The 18,210-nt window shown below is 37.1% G+C and overlaps 1 protein-coding gene across 1 annotated transcript in view; it reads right to left on the reverse strand.

Annotated features, from left to right (window-relative positions):
• Positions 1-18,210, reverse strand: part of RIN2 (Ras and Rab interactor 2) — a 221,019-nt gene that overhangs the window by 111,842 nt on the left and 90,967 nt on the right. The gene's annotated exons all lie outside the window — the stretch shown is intronic.

The following is an 18,210-nucleotide window of genomic DNA, read 5'->3' on the forward strand; positions in this document are numbered from 1 at the left end:
TAGTATCTTTCCAAGAAAATCTCACAATCAAAAAAATGTCAAGTATGTCTCAACAGCATCAGTCCTACAACCTCCAGCCATCTTCTAGATTAGGGGCTAATCCAAAACACTCCTCCTATAATCCATTCAAGAAACCAAGCACTCATTAAGTGCTTACTTTGAGCCAAACAGTAATCAAATATTATTGTTCTATAAGAATCGATCAGCAGGATGATTTCAGAAAGGTCTGGAGTGATTTACATGAACTGATGCTAAGTGAAGTGAGCAGAACCAGAAGAACAACATATATAGCAACAGCAAGATTATAACATGATGACCAATTCTGACGGATGTGGTTCTTTTCAACAGCAAGGTGATTAAGGTCAGTTCCAATGGTCTTATGATAAAGAGAGCCACCTGCACCTAGAGAGAGGAATGTGGGGACTGAATGTGGATCATAACATAGTACTTTCACCTTTTTTATTGTTGTTTGCTGGCATTTTGTTTTCTTTCCCATTTTTTCCCTTTTTGATCTGATTTTTCTTGTGCAGCATGATAATTGTAGAAATATGTATAGAAGAATTGTACATGTTTAACACATTGGATTACTCTACTATTAGAGTGGAGGGAAGAGAAGGAAAAAAATTTGGAACACAGTTTTGCAAAGGTGAATGTTGAAAATTATCTATGCATATGTTTTGAAAATTAAAAAATTTAATCAAAAAATTTTAAAATTAAAAAAAAGAGATAATCTGCCCAAGCTCATTTCTCAATGGTTAGCATATTCCTATTCCATCCCAGGGATTCTGAACCCTTGACTATTATACAAATCTCATTCCCCACCTCACATTCATTGCCTATTCCATTACTTCTAAATGCCCATCAATCCAATTATTTCCTTCCCAATGTCTCTCTTGAGACCTGCCCAACTCTACATTGTGCTCTCTGGAAGATGCTATATTTAACAAACTTGCTTTCATTTGAAAACTTTTCCTTTATCACTCTATCCATCTTCTGGCATTTACTGAATCCTAGTTCCCTCAAATGGTATCACTCACTGCCTATCCTTTTTGGTACTGGATGTACTTTCACCTATCCCATATTACTTATTGACAAAAGTAGAAGAGTAAGGGTTGTTTTCTATAAGCCTCCCAAATATCATCCTTCCTATTCCAATGATTTTAGTGGTGAACTCACATGCTTTCTTTTTATGCTAACTTTTGCACTCATACTAGGGGACTTCAACATTTACACTGATACTTCCTCCAACACTCTAACTTCCCAGTTTCTTAACTTATTTATTTCCATTCCATCTTATCTACAGAGATGATGCAAATTGAGATCATATCAAAGTGAAAGATGATCTTGCTATCACCTACAGGTATTCTATATCTATGTGTCTGAATTCAGAAATCTCTGATTAAAATCTTTTCCTCTGGCTTATTATGATCCCTAACTCGTTCTTTGTCCTATGACCTTCCATCTCTCCATCTCAGATAACCATGTTTACATTGGCTATACTTTCCCCCCTTTTTTATTCTGACCCCTTAAGTTAACTAGCTAAGTTTTATACACTATCCTCTTCACTTGAATCCCTTTACTCCTATTTCTAGTCATGATGCTTAGAGCCCCAACCTTGGATAACTCCCATCATTCACTTTCTTTTGATGTTTTGCTGATTTTCTTATGTCTGATACTTGGTGACTTCATTTGGGGTTTTCTAGGCAGGGATACTCGATGGTTTGCCACTTCCTTCTCCAGCTCATTTTACAGATAAGGAAACTGAAGCAAATAGGGTTAAGTGCCTTGCCCAAGGTCATACCTCACATTTAAGGTGGGATTTGAACTCGACAGCCAGCACTCTCTATCTACTGTGTCACCTGGCTGCCCCATTCACTTTCTCTATTCCTTGAGAAGCCATGGAGATTGAATCCTCAACAAATTTACGTTATATAATTCCAATCAACTGAGTCCTCACTAGAGCAAGGCAACATTTTTTACCTTCCTAATTGAGTCATTATTTCACCCACCACAACAGCTCTCCCAAAACTTTTTTTCCTTCCTCAAACCTCCCATGGAATCCTTCCCCATGACTTCTTAGCAAAGAACCTTGCTTCATATTTTACTGGGTAAATTGAGGCTACCAGGCAGCCAGACATCACAGTGAACAATGTGCTTTATCTCGAGTCAGAAAGCCTTCCTGAGTTCAACTCTAGCCTCAGACACTAGTGTGTTACATGATCTTGTTTGTCTCAGTTTCCTCATCTATAAAATGAGCTAGAGAAGAAAGTGACAAACCACTCCAGTATCTGCCAAGAAAATCCCAAATGGGGTCATGAAGAGTTGGATGCAACTGAAAAACGACAAAATTGAGGCCATTTGCCAAGACTTCATTCTCCTCTACTCCTCATCTCATATCACTCATGTTTTCCCTCAACTATTTCCTCCTTCACCCTTTTGAAGAAATGACCTATTTCCTTACCAAGGGAAATCCCACTATATGTACAAATGATCCCATTCTATTCTATCTTCTCTCTATCATCCCCGCTCTTTCCCTTATTATTAATATTATTTTTGCTTTTTTGCTGAGGCAATTGGGATTAAGTGACTTTGCCCAAGGTCACACAGCTAGGAAGTGTTAAGTGTCTGAGACCAGATTTGAACTCAGGTGCTCCTGACTTCAGGCCTGGTGCTCTATCCACTGTGCCATCTAGCTGCCCCTCTTTCCCTTATTTTTAATCTTTTCCCATATAGATTGCTTCCTTCTTGCTTACAAACATACCCCTTTATTCCCATCCCCAATTTTAACCCTTCCTCAAAAAAACAACAACGAAAAAGTCCTCATCCCAGCTAGAAATTGCCTCATAAGTCTCCTCTATTTTCTGTCTAAATTCCCTGAGGAGATTATCTGTTCTATAATAGGATACTCTGCACTTCATTTGCTCTCCCTCTCTTCTTAATTTTTCTATAGTATGGCTTCTGACCTTCCCAGTCAACAGAAATTGCCTTTTCCAAAGTTGACAATGATCTCTTAATTGTTAAATCCAATAGCCTTTTCTCAATCTTCAATCTTCTAGACTTCTCTGCAGTCCTTGATACTTTCAATTACCCTCTTCTCTTCAACACTTAATTTACTTTGTTTCTATGACACTCCTTGCTCTCTTACTGTTGGTTTGACCATTCTTTTTCTGTCTCTTTTACTAGATCTTCTTTCCACTAAATGTACATGTTCTCCCAGGCCCTCTCTTAGGCCCTCTTCTCTTCTCTTTCTCTAGTACAGGATCCTCAAACTTTTAAAATAGGGGTCCAGTTCACTGTCCCTCAGACTGTGGGAGGGCCGGACTATAGTAAAAACAAAAACTTTGTTTTGTGGGCCTTTAAATAAAGAAACTTCATAGCCCTGGGTGAGGGGGATAATCGTCCTCAGCTGCTGCATCTGGCCCGTGGGCCATAGTTTGAGGACCCCTGCAGTATGTCATGATGATTTCATCAGTTCCCATTGATTCAATTATCATTTTTGTGCAGATGATTCTCAGTTATCTAGTTCTAATTTCTCTCCTATCTTACCTCTTCAACTTCTATCAGATATTTTGAACTGGATGCCTAGAGACATATTAAACTCATCATATTCAAAGCTGAACTCATCTTCCCTCCTACCTACCTAATATCTTGTTATATTGGGCTTCATTATTGGGCTTGGCAGATATTGCATTTTTTGTAATAAACCTGTGCCAAGCAAGTCTAACAGTGCCATTTTCTGAACAGAGTACACTCACATTGTGTCTCTGTCACATCTTGGTAATTCTTAGAATATTTCAAACTTTTTCATTATTATTATATTGGTTATGGGGATCTGTGATTAAAGATCTTTGATGTTACTATCACAATTGTTTTAGGGTGCTAAGAACTATGATCATATCAATGAACTTGATCAAAAAATTTTGTGTGTCTTTTGATTGCTCCATCAACTGTCCCTTCCACATCTCTATCTGTCTTTATCATCTCTGTCTCTATCTTCTGTCTGTCTGTCTCTCTCCTTTCCTCCTTCCCCTCTTCCCCCCTCTCCCATTCTCTCTTTCACTCTCACTCTCACTCTCTCTCTCTCTTCAAGCTTACCTGTAAAGGGCTGAAACTCTGAGTTGATGCACTGAGGATGTACAACTGAGCACTTTAAGGCTAATTACCAATTGGCCAATCCTCTATTAGTATATGCTTGGAAAATGGCCCTTCCCACTCTTCTGTGCTGGTTCAATCTTTTGCAGTATACAAAGAATTGTGGGAAGGATTAGAGGATAGAGTAAGACAAGCCAGAGTCACTTGGGAGGTAGAGGTGGAAAAGGAAGGTCATGGAGATCCTGCGTCCATCCTGTTCACTTCTACCCCTAAAGACCAAGAATAAAGACCAAGGACTTTTGCTTATCCTGATTCTAAGCATCTAGGGAGCTAACCCGGACCTCACATTTATGCCCAACATGTGAATCATGGACCCTAATTTCACTGAAGAAGTCCCTGGTGTCCAGGAAATAGGGTGAGCATTTTAATAGACAAACAGGGAACTTACTTTGTTAAGGGCTAAACTAGTAATCTTTTCTGATTGAAATGGGGCAGATGTTAGGAAAAGATTCTCCCCCATTCCCACCCCCACCCCGAGGGGGCACTATAGAAAGCATGCTTAAGTTGGGCAAGGGACAAGGCTTAATTGTAACTTGGTTGCAGATCGCTGGACTCTTGGGTACATTAGAATACACATTGGAAGCTGGTAGGAGATTAACTATGTGAATACTACAATGATAAAGGTCCTGATTCAATTTCCAAGGAAACATTCTATATATACAACATAATACAATTGACCTTAAAGAATCCTGCAAGTTATAGAAAGAAGAAGTTTTCAGAATAGCCAGATAAGGAAATGTGAGGAAAATGAGGGGGACAAAGAAGAATTAAAAGCGATATCACCAGAGGGCATGAGGAGTTAAGTAAGGGTGAAGGTGATGGTGAAGGGCGTTCCTTAAGAACAGAGAAGCTAAACATTTTAAATGACTTTCAGAAGTTGATAGGAGATATCCAATAGACATGTCCATTGTTAGGCTTGACTACCTATCAGTTACAACCCTTATATGACATTTTAAGGGGAGACAGTGCTTTAAACTCACCAAGTCAGCCTATAAAAGAAGCTCAGGAGGCTTTGAGAAAAGTTGAACTGGCTTTATCCAATGTAGTTGAAAGAGTCACTCAAAAACCCTTGGAAATATCAGTTTTTGCTACACAAGAGGCACCCACAGTAGTCCTTCATCAAGGAGACAGTGTGATAGAGTGGGTGAACCTCCCGGCACAACCAGAACAAAGCCTTACTCCTTACCCAGTGCTTGTGGCTAGAATTTTATTAAAGGCCATTAAGCAACTAGTACAATTATCTGGAATAAGACCTGACAAGATATACACCTTTTATACTAATACACAAATTAATGTATGCTGTGAAACCATCCCAGAGTGGCAAATTTTATTGGCCATGGCTCCAAATTTTACACACAGGTCTCCATTAAAGATAACCAGACTATTACATAATTGGCGATAAATTTTTGAAGAAAAGGTTTCTAAAGTTCCTCTTAAAGGACCAACTATCTTTACAGATGCATCCAAACGTAATATTTGCGCTATATACTCTCGTGATTTAACTATAAAGCGAGTAGTAAGAACTCCTTTTCAGTCCGCTCAGCAGAATGAATTGTATGCAATCATGCTAGCTCTCACTTATTACCCAGGAGAAATAAATATAATATCTGATTCAGCCTATTCAGTAGGTGTGGTACAAAGAATTGCCATAGCCCAAATAAAATTTGTAGCGTAATATATATCAGCTCTTTAAGGAACTTCAAGAGCAATGAGAAAGCATCCAGGTAAAATTTATATCTTGCATGTTCACTCACATAGTGGACCTTCCAGGTCCTATTTTTGATGGTAATTCAAAGGCAGATAGCCCTTTTAACTATGTTGGTCAATACTCCTTTATTTCAAGAAGCCCAGGAATCTCATTCTAAATATCATCAGGCTGCTCGAGGTTTACGTTTACAATTTGGAATAACAAAACAGGAAACTAGAAGCATAGTAAAAGCTTGTACAGCTTGCCTTCCTTTCCACGCTCCTACACTGCCTCCAGGGAAGAACCCTCATGGTTTGAGACCCAACGAAATTTGATAAATGGATGTGACCCATTATAAATCTTTTGGTCGTTGGTCTTTTATCCACGTTGTGGTAGACACCTTTTCAGGATTCGCTTTTGCCATACCAGCAGCAAAAGAGACAGCCCGAGTGGTCACTGAATTCCTTATAAAAGGATTTGCAATTATGGGTGTGCCACAAGCATAAAAACAGACAACAGACCTGCATATACTTCTAAACATCTTGCACACTTTTGTGCACAGTATAAGATTTTACACACCACTGGCATACCCCAATAGTAAAGAGGAGAAATGGAGACAGTAAGACGCTCCTCCAAAAACAAAAGAAAGGGGGAGCCACAGGTAACCCTAGAGAACTTCTAAATCTAGCCCTTTATACTATTAACTTCTTGATTTTTGACAAAGATGCACTGGCTCCGGCAGACAGGTTTTATAACCCAATAAGGGCAGTATCCAGTGTGAGCAACTCCACTATCTTTAGATAATCGCCAGGTGATGTGGAGAGATCCAGAAAGTGGTGAATGGAAGGGACCAGATAGGCTAACTGCTTGGGGGGAGAGGATTTGCTTGTATTTTTACAGGAGGAGAAGGAATCAGATGGGTGACAACGAGCCGTATTCATCTCATCCATCCGAGAGAAACGGAGCAGACCTTGAAACAAAGGAGAAGACCCAAGAAACATCAGGTGGTTCTGTCACTGACTGTGCTCACCAAGGAAAGAGCATGGCAGTTATGGCGTTTGACTCATGAACATCAAAAATTGCTGTAAGACTTCAAAACTCTCAGGAATCACTGGAATCCCTGAGACATGAAAAGATTGTTGTAGGACTTGAAAATCCTCAGGAATCATTGGATTTTCTGAGACATGATAAGCCTGTTGTAGGACTTGAAAATCCTCAAGAATCATTGGATTTTCTGAGACATGATAAGACTGTTGTAGGACTTGAAAACCCTCAGGAATCATTGGATTTTCTGAGAAATGATAAGACTGTTGAAGGACTTCAAAATCTGCAGGACTCATTGGATTCTCTATCACATAAAAAGACTGTTGCAGGACTTCAAAAACTTGTGAGGATCATTGGATTCCCTAACACATGAAGCAATGGACAATAGATTGGTTTTGGATTATTTTTTGGCTGCTAAAGAAGGTGTTCTTTACATACCCTCCCCTTCTAGGACTTCTGGAATACCATGTTGATTTATATTGTTTTTATATCACTACTTGCATGTACAATTCATCTTTGTTACACCACATCGAGCCTGCACTGACTGTGGGGGATCATCACTAATAGGCTGTGCGTTATTGCTATGTGCTTGTGTAATACCTCCCATGCTGATAGGTTTGTGCATACCTATTTCTAATAAGAGCCTTCAGCCCAGAAACCGCTAGCAATCCCCACTCCCCTTTGGTGCTTTTCATCTCCCTTCCTGAGAAGTCAGGGAGGGTGTGATCATCTTCCTTTGGAGGCTCTCACCTCCCTGAGAAGCCAGGGATGGTGTGACTACCTGTGTTCTAAAACAAAAGAAAGCAGGAGATATAATGGGCTGAAACTGAGCAGATGCACTGAGATCGGACAACAGAGCACTTAAGGCTAATTACCAATTGGACAATCTTCTATTATAAGCAAATACTTGAAAAAGACTCTTCCCACCATTCTGTGCTGGTTCAATCTTTTGGTGTATACAGAGAATTGTGGGAAGAATTAGGGGGTGGAATAAGATAAGCAAGAGTCATTTTGGTGGTAGAGGAAGAGAAGGAAGGTCCTGTGTCCATCCTGTTCACTTCTATCCCTAAAGACCAAGAACCTTTGCTTATCCTGACTCCGGCTGATTCTAAGGTATCCAGGGTGCTAACGTGGTCATCATACTTACCCATTCTCTGAGACACAACAATGCTGAAATTAGTCAATTAACACAATGGCCTCTAAGTGTTCAAGTCAAAGAAACAGTCAATAATAGTGGCAAATGTCATTGTTGACTTATTTTAAGAAATTGCTACAGCTTTCAGTAACCACCACTCTGATCAGTTAGCAGCTATCAAACACGAGGTAAAACCCTCTCCCATACATAAAAATATGATCCACTGAAGCCTCAAATGAGAGCAGTTTTTAGCAATAAAGTAATTTTAATGTACATTTTTTAAAAAGACACAATACAATTTCATGCATAATAGACTCAGCATAGTATAAAACATAACTTTTATATGCACCAGGAAACTCACTTTCTTGCAAAATTTATTTTATTGCAATATTTACTTTACTGAAGTAGTTTGGAATTGAACCTATATAAATTTCCAAGATATGCTTATACTAATAATTATGGTACAGTATACAACAATCCAAGTCACCTAGGCTTACAACCTTTTCCCCAAATCTCTCCCTTCATATGACTATTATCAAATGTACTTCTATGCTTCCATTACCCAAGGCTTGTATTGTATCATTCTTGACTCCTCATTATTTAATCCCATATTTAATCCTTGACAATCCTATCAATTCTCCCTTTATATCTCTTGCACATGTCCTTGACACTGTTGTTACTCTGCTATATATCCTCATCACTTCATAATCTGCTGCTATCGTCATATTATAGAAGTCTGAACAAAGGAAGCAGAACAGGAAAACAATATTCCATGGCAAGGTGAGCAAAAAGAGCACTTAAACTAATCCACATGCTGTATAGTTATAATAACCATTCCTGGCCCTGTAGAAAATATACCTTCCTCAATTTCCTGGAGAGGTGGGAGTCATACATGGAAAATAACACATATTCTCTAAGTCCAAATTTCTATGCCCATTGGTTTTACTTGAAATAAGGACTGGAGAATCTAAAACTGTAATTGTTCCCATCCCCTTACCATATCCCAGTCCCGTTTAAAAGTTTTTCTTTCGGTTAACCAATCAACCTAAGGCTTTGGGGTTAGACAATTTAAAAAATGAAGGTGCTGTTTTAATGTAAATTATTATAATCCACCAACTAGAGCATTTAATGTACTAGTGTAGTGATCGCCATCTCTTCCAACAGATCGTCCCTTCTATCATCCCTACTCTGTCACTTATATTCAACCTCTCCTCATTTATTGGCTCCTTCTCTACTGCCTACAAATATACCCATGTCTCCCCCATTCTCAAAAAATCCTGACTCGTTCCTTTTATCTCTGCTATTGTCTAAGCATGGGAACAACTGGTGAAAAGGCAGAGCAGAAATTTAGACTTTCTTCTGTGAAGAACAATAAGAAGGACAATGTTGCTGGATTGAAGTGTACACAGATAAGAGTAAATGGAAGAACACTGGAAGAGTAGAAAAGGGACAGATTATAAAGGGGTTTTAAAGTCACAGGTTTTATATTTGATTCTGAAATTAGAGTTTCTGTCTCTTCCCACTTGCTTTCATAGCTCAAAAATTTATATCCATAAAATTCTGGGGAGGAAATTTTAGGACTTATTCATTAAAACATTATCTGAAATTCTAATCTATCTTCTTCCTTTTTTTTTTTTTAAATGCCCTATAAACTAGCTTCCTCTTCCAACTTCCCTATTCCTATTAATATCACCAATCTCTAAATTATTCTAGCTTTTAGGATGAGTCATTCTGTACTCTTGTTTCTTCTTTGTTACTCACATCTAATATATTACTGGATTCTTTTTAGTAAGCAGTATGAGATGGTAGAAGGATTGTTGCATTGAGCATCAGAGGAATAAGGTTCAAAACTCAGCTCTTTCACTTATTACTTATGAATCTTGAGCAACCTCTCTCTCTACAACTCAATTTTCTTAAGGAAAAGACCTTTCTTAGTTCTTTTCCAGCTTTAAATCTATGATCCTAATATGTTTTTCCTCAATCCTTTTCCTCTTTCTATCTTTTTAATTATGATAATTAATTCATTTTAATGAGCACTTATTGAGTACTTACCCTAGATTAGGTGCAGGGAAAAATACGCAATTTTGATGAAATAAGATCCCTGACTTCAATGATTTGGGAGATTGAGAGGATGACAGAAACAAATACTGATAGTAAAAAATAAAGAACAATCCAAAATAACAGGACAAACAATCCAGCCAAAGCACAAAGCTGCAATCAGAGTGCTTTGTGGTATATGAAGAAGTAAAGGCTATTGCTAACTAGTAATACCAGGGATAGCTTCTTGGACATAGTGACTTTTTAGCTAGGTTTTAAAGGATGACCTTAATACAGTAAGAGGTAGGAGAAAGGAAATTTTAGGAGAAAAGGGAAGAATACTTGTAAAAGTATAGGATTTATATGAAGAATTATGAGAGCAAAGTGGTACAGCAGATAAAGAGATGGTTTTGGAGTCAGGGTGCCGGAATTCGAATCTTAGCTCTGCTACTCATTACTGTCTTAGCATGAAAAAAGACTTGCACTTTTAGAACCTTAGTTTCCCAATCCATAGAATGAGGGAGAACTAGATTATCATTAAAATCCCATCTTTTTAGAATTAATGAGAAGAAATTTAAAAGAAAAGTCTGGAATGTGGGTGGGGAGATGGTGAGGAGAGTACTTACTCTATGAAGGAATTTGAATTCCTATCAAAGAAAGTAGAACTTGACAGAATGCCAAAAATAGCCTTTGGAAGATTCTGAGCAGCAGAAGAGTAACATAATAAGATTAAACAGAAGTTACAGTGTGAAGGACAGTTTGGGATATGTGGGCAGAAAATACCTGTTAAAGTCCTTCTCCCCTTCCCCCACTCACTCAAAATTGACTAAATATTCAACAATTATTGAGTATCTATTATATACAAAATAGGATATTAAACACGGTAGAGAATAAAAAGATGAATATGAATGTTTTCTGTCCTCACACTTTTTTGGACACTATTAGAGGAAATGAATGACATCTATGATGACATCTTCATTACATAAACAAAACCAGAAGACATAAAAAATTTATGGAGAAATGAAAGGAAGGCTTTGTCTAGAACCACTTAGAGATAGCCATTTCTTTAGAGTAACACTGCCAAGGGCCTGTGGGAGCTGTCCAGCTGCAACTAATTTGGGGGAGGCTACAAGATAGGGACAGACTCAAGAGGCTAGGCATAAAAATAATTTACATTTAAATAGATAGTATTTTTAAGTCTTCAAAGCAGTTACCTCATTTGATCCTCACAATTTTCATACACACTTTTCTTCTTGAACTCTAGATTCTAGCCAAGTTGGTTACCTCTGTGCCTTCTCATAGGCTGTCAGTCAGTTAACTGTATAAATTAAATTTATTTATTTTAATGAAGTATTTATTATTTATTAAATCCCTACTATGTGCCAGATATTATGCAAGGCTCTGGTGATATGAAAAAAGAAAAAAAGAATTCCTTGTCTTCCATTCTAACAGAGAAGACAGATAAATACATTCTTACAAACAAGACACAAGAAGAATAGAAAGTAGCCTTGGAGAAGAAGGCTATAGTAACTTCTTCCCCTCCCCTCCCCTTTCCTCTTCTCCCCTTCCCTCCCTTCCCCTTCCTTTCCCTTTCTTTCCCTTCCTTCCCCTTCTCTTCCCCCGCCCCTTTCTCTCAGAAAATGATTTTTCATCTATGTCTGGATGGAAGCAGGGATTCTAAGAGTCAGAAATGACAATTTAGATAGAGCCTTCTAGTGCTGAGGTATGGAAAAACGAGATGAAGTCCTAGAGGAGGAGCAGCAAGTAGTCCCATTTGTTTGGCTCATGGGGCATGTGAAAGGAAATCAAGCGTGAAAAGACTGGAAAGGTTAGATGGAGTCAGGTTGTGAAGAACTTTAAATGCTAAGCAGGTATTATTATCTATAAGTAATAGGGAGTAATAGGGAGGCACTGGAGTTTACAGTGGGAGGAAGACATGGTAAGGTTTATGCTTTAGGAAAATTTTTGGCAACTGAAAGATAGGATGGAGAGAGATTAATATAAAGATGAATAATTAGCAAGATATTGCAATGGTCTAGGTGAGAGGCGTTAAGAATCTGAACTAAAGTAATGGCTGTGTGAATGAAGACCATGATATAAAGGTCAAAAAGACAACATCTGGCAATTAGGCACATGACCTAACTGAAAGTGAAGAATGGAAGATATGAAAGCTGCTAAGTTTGGATGGCTGAGAAGACAATGGTTTCTTGGACAACCCAATTTAATAAACATTTACTAAGTGCACTATGTGCCAGGTACTGTGCTAAATACTGGAGCTACAAGTTAATAAAGATAATGCATGTCTTCAAGAAATTTATAATCTAATAAAGGTGGTGGAGTGAGGGAGGAAACCATATAAAAGGAGGAAGAAAAGAGAGAGAAGACCAGGAGGTAACCAGGGGCATCTTGTTCTATGGAACCGAAACCAGGCAGAGTAGCAGATTCAAACTGGAAGAGATAAAAACTCCAGTTTCTTCCCTTTATAAAGAAAAGCTTTGGGAGAAGTTTGGTACACCATTGTCCAGTCCTCTAAATAGAAAGAGGAAGCTGAGGGAGATGATGTCAAGTTTCAGTTAGCAGTATGTTGATGAAATTAGAGGTAATGAGCTTAACCTGACAATAATAATTAAGAGGGAAGGGTTTGAGGGAGGATGGGATATATTAAGTTTTATTTTATACATATGGAATTAGATGTCTAAAGGACATTCAGTTGTTGTTTGTCTTTCCTTCTTGAAGGGGACCATGTCATTGGGGAGGTAATGCCATGACTAAATGAGTTGGATTTAAGTGAGGGAGGGCAAAGTCACTAGCCTTACTTTTCCCTCCAAAGTCATCTGGATCTGATGGCAAGATAGAAATTGGGATGACTGAAGATGGCCCTTAAAGAACATCTATACTAAATGTCCAATAGGCAGTAGCATTCTTCCCTTATCTCTGCCTCTCAGAATCCTTGGTTTCCTTTCAATTTAGTTTAAGTCATCGCCTAGGTGAAGCACCAAGTTCTCTCCAGTTTTGGGTACTCAAAAATCATTGCTCAAATCATTTTTCTTTTTTTTTTTCTTTTTTTTTTTTTTTTTTTTTACATTTTGCATCTTCAATAGAATATCTACTTCCAGAGATCAGATACTATTTCTTACTTAATTTAGGTTTTGTTAATCAATGTCTAACACAATATTTTTCAGTTAGTGTGTATTTAATGACTTTATTAAAATACATTGTGCTTCTCTTTGTTTTACATTCAATTCAAACAGCTTGTCTCCCCAACTTTTCTCTTTCCTTTTCAGTTTTGCCTAAGTTTGGTTAAGTGACACCTTTTAACGAATCATCTCTCACAACTCTAGAAGAACAAGAGGAACTATTTTAAATGTCTTCTGTATATCACAGATGTCACACCAAATTTAAAATATCTAAATGGAAACCCATCTTCATCCCTGAAATAACTTTTTATTCAGACAACTATATTTGCTAACAGCACTATTATTCTCTCAATCACTTAGGCTTGCCTTTTGTCCCACATCTCTTGTGTATCACAAACTCCATAGGTTCTCATATTTATTCATCCTTATGGCCATTTCTCAATCCCTGCTGTGTGCACATAACACAATAGCCTATTCCTGCTTTTCCAGTCTTGCTCTCTCTTCTGCAAACCATCTGGCATATCAAAATTATACTAATCTTTGTATAAAATTTAAATCCTAGGATAAGCTGAGTAAATATAATAAAAATGGCAACATTACAGAAATTAATTAATTTATTCCATCACATAACATCAAAATACCAAAGCATTTCTTTATAGAACTAGTAAAAATTAATAAACACACCAAGAAAAACACAAGAACACGAATTTCAAAGGAAGGGGGAAAACCATCTAAAAAATAGAGCCTAAGAGTACCAGAATACAAACTATTCTACAAATCAGTAATCCTCAAAACAATTTGGCACTGGTTAAAATACTGGCTTGTTTAAAAATAGAAGTCAGTGAGTGGAAAAGATAGGTTCATAATATGTAGTAGCAAATGAATGTAGTAGCCTGGTGTTTGATAAACCCAAAGATTCCAGATACCAAGGTCAGTATTTATTATTGGACAAAAACTGCTAGAAAAACTGAACAGCAGAAATGAGCAGAAATTAAATTTGGTCAGATTCCTTACACTATATACTGAGATGAGCTGCATCCAAATAGATACAACATAGATACAAGCTTTCAAATCTATTGATAGGCATATACATATATACATATTTTCATTTATAGTAACTCCTCTCTGGGTAGTAACAAAGAACTAAAAACTAAGGGAATAGCCCTCAGCTGGGGAATAGATAAAACAAATGATGACATAAGGATATAAAGAAATACTACTGTACTATAAGAAATGACAAAGGAGCTGGTTTCAGAGAAACCTTTAAGACCTCTATAATCTGATGTAGAGGGAAGTAAGCAGACCAAGAGAACAATTTATAACAGTTAAATGATTTAAGGACTCTGATGAATTTTCAGAGAAATTTCAGAGGTGTGATGACAATGCCAATTTAAAAAAAAACAATAATCATAGCTTTGACCAGTGCTTATAGCAAAAATTAAAAATTCAAGATCCTCTATAATCTGGCCCCAATCTAACTTTATAACCTAATTTTCCCACTATTCCTAGTAGGAATCTTCTGTTCAAAACTAGACAGTATTCCAAATACTACAAGCTTATTTTCATCACTACACATATACTCAACCTCTTTCTCCTGTCATGTATTCCTTTCCCCATCTTCTCTGTTTATCCAATCCCTTCTCTCTAAATTCTTATAGTACTTTGTATTTATTGGACTCAATCATATCCTGTTGTGGGCATTTATTACTTTTCAGCAGTGCTATGACCCAGGTCATTGACCAAACCTTGAAGGAACAGTATCTTAAACTAAGGACAATTCTTTCTTCATCCCTGCTTTGATACCTGGACTCAAATCCTTGCGACCTAAGACTATATTCTTGAGCCCATATCAGTAGAACTGGCCACAATACCATGGAAGTTATAATATCTCATGGGAACAAAGAAGGGCAAGGTGAAATTTTAGAAATATTTAGGTTTCTGTGATATAATTTAGTTCAGCTTTTCACTCACCAGTCTACCAAGGGTTTAAGTCACAAAAATTTTCCAATCCAAATAATTCATTTCACAGTTGAGGAATCTGAGGCCAGGAGAAGAAGAAAGACGTGGTTCTTAGGATGCTCTACTTGAAATCAAGAAAACTCAGGTTCACAGAATTATAACTCTTAAACTGAAAGGCTCTCAGAATCCATCAAGCCTAATCTTCTCATTTCACAGATGAGGAAAATAAAGCCAAAGGATGGTTACTTGCTCCAAGTCAAATGGACAATAAGCATCTAAGGAGGAACTTGAATACTGGCTTCCGACTACAGTCATGTTCGTTCTATTTACTTATAATACTATCTTGCCTTTTTCAAATACTAACTAGCCATATAATTGTGGGTAAATCATTTTATTTCTTAGTATCTTCAAATTTAAAAATGGGAGAAAATATATTAATATACTTACCTCCATGGTATTTCTACATATTAATTTTTACCACTGCCCAAGATTACACTAGTAGTGAGAGACTGGGACAAGAATTCAGGCCTTTCTTTTCATCTAGTAGCAGGCTTAAATTTTTTTAAATCCCTGCTACTGCCTCGTAAAGTTGTAAGATCAATCAATACTTATTTGTTGAATTTAATTAAGTAAAAAGTAGATAAGCACATTAAATTTGAGATGAAAAGTACTTTTCCCCCAAGTTAAACTCCGGGGCTAAAAGATTATTATTTAATTTAGTCTGTCTGACGTTATTTTAAAAAAAATATCCTAAGTTAATCTTTTCAATGTGTATATGTACCGACTTCCTGTTTTTCTCCTGAGTGTCTAGCAGACTAGGTTATGTAAGGCAGGGTTTGTGGCACTGTATTTCAGGAATACTGACCCAACAGAAATATTTCCTTCAATTTATATGGATAGTGAGGAAACCATAGAAAAGCCACATTGCACAAATATCCCATTACACAAATATAGTCTACATACAGGGGAAATATCTCCATTCAGCAAATATTCTAAAGCCAGAATGAGTATTATATTTCTGTGATATAACTTAGTTCAGCTTTTCACTTACCAAGGTCTACCAAGAGTTTAAAACACACAAATACTAATGACTTTCACATATGTATACAGCTAAATAGCAGGGTTGCTGATGCCTCTCCTGCTGGCCAGAAAATAGCTCACAAAGCTTATATAGCAGCCTGTCTCATCCAACTTGATGGCATTTTCAGATGGACTGTGGAACTGCCATCCAGAAGAGGGCTAAAAAAAATCCATTTATTACTTCATCTTCCTTTTTATTCATACTCTCACCCTCAAAGAACCCCATGGTTGAGATCATAGATTTGAAGTTTTAAAAAAAATTTTTGGAGGTCTTCTAATTAAACTTTTATTATAGGTAGATTAAATGTTAAATAACATCAGTATTATTTGTAGTCACTTGATAGTAGGTGACTGAAGTAAGATTTAAATCCATTTATTAAGACTTAAGCACCTCTTGCTTTATTATACTGTCTCTTCTTTAAAATCTTTTATATTCTAATATTTATATAGTTCAAAACTTTGAAAGAGCTGTGACTTCATCTGCATGCATACACCTTCCATCAGCAGATTTCAACTCTTCCAAGCTTCCATTATGGCTTTCACAAGTTACTGTGGCCAAGAATTCCCTGTCCAGTGATTAATCTTCTGGTAATGATTGTGAATAAAATTAATCAGGCTCTTTTTCAGAGACAGACATAAGCTCCATACTTGAGAGATATACCCAAGAATTTTGCTGGAAGAACTTGAGTGTAGGTCTTGATACTGACTGAAACTGGGATTATAAGGCTCTTTCCCACCCTTCAAAATACTTCTCTTTAAAAACAAATAAATCTAAAAGCTAACAAAAAATTTGGTTTCAATTTCTGAGTAGAAATATCGTGAGTAAAACTGCTGCCCTTTAAGGAAATGCTACCTATCTTTTCCCCTCTTTTGTTCCTTCAGATTTTGAGCTTTATATGATGTCTCATTGAAGTAGTGAACAGCCTCTTTTTGTGTTTTTTTTGGTGTGTGTTTGTACTCACTCTATACTGAATGTCTTTCTATTTCCAGTCTATCAGTTTATGTGCATTATTTCCTTCATATCGGATCTCCCAAAGAAGATTAATACTTTATCTTTTTATTTATTTACTTTGAATTTCACAGAATCTATATAAAGTTGGATCTAAAAAAAGAATTTCGATGTGCAAGGGCCATGTTCTTGCCTTTCTTTAAATTATTCAACACTGAAACATGCCTAGCATATAGTAAATGCTTAATAAATATTTGGTGACTGACTATACTTGGCACTGGAGTGTACATAATATATTAAGAGACTGTCTCTAATAAATTTATAATCTAATAGACTGAAAGACGTGCCTGTGGATAACAGCTGAGTTGGGAAGAAAAGATAAGTTCCCCGACTTCTAGGCCAGTGTTCTTTCTTTTTTCCACTAACATCTGTGGATTTTACTTTCCTTTTGTTTAAAAAAAATAGATAAAATATTTGTTAAATACTTAGTCAGGAATTGTCCTAGGCCTAGGAATGCAGAGAGAAACAAGCAAGATAGTTACTGACCTCAAGGAGCTTACACTCTACTGGTAAATAATAAGCTCTAAAGGGGAGGTGAAAAGGGATTGGGCACTCCTGCAATATCATGATGTGAAGAAGATGGAAATGACATAGAGGTCCCAGGGAAATCTGAGGCAAAGGTTTACCTGCTAGAGCCCAACATCCAAGTGAATTGTCCAAGGTTCCAGGAAGATGATGTTGGGATATCAGACAATAAATTTCTAAAGTGCAGTGATTCTAGAAAATAACTACTTCTGAGGGCAGCGAGGTGATGCAGTAGATAGAGCACTAGTCCTGAAGTCGGGAGGACCTGAGTTCAAATCTGAATGCAGGCACTTGATGCTTCCTAGCTGTATGACCCTGGACAAGTCACTTAACCCCCAAAAAAGAAAGAAGGAAAGAAAATAGGAAAAAGAAAATAATTACTTCTGGTAGTTAGTAGGACTCTAGTGACCAAGCACAGTCTGCCAGACCTAACACACATCAGGCA

Source organism: Antechinus flavipes, chromosome 2, assembly GCF_016432865.1.
Source record: "Antechinus flavipes isolate AdamAnt ecotype Samford, QLD, Australia chromosome 2, AdamAnt_v2, whole genome shotgun sequence".
NCBI classification, from domain to species: domain Eukaryota; kingdom Metazoa; phylum Chordata; class Mammalia; order Dasyuromorphia; family Dasyuridae; genus Antechinus; species Antechinus flavipes.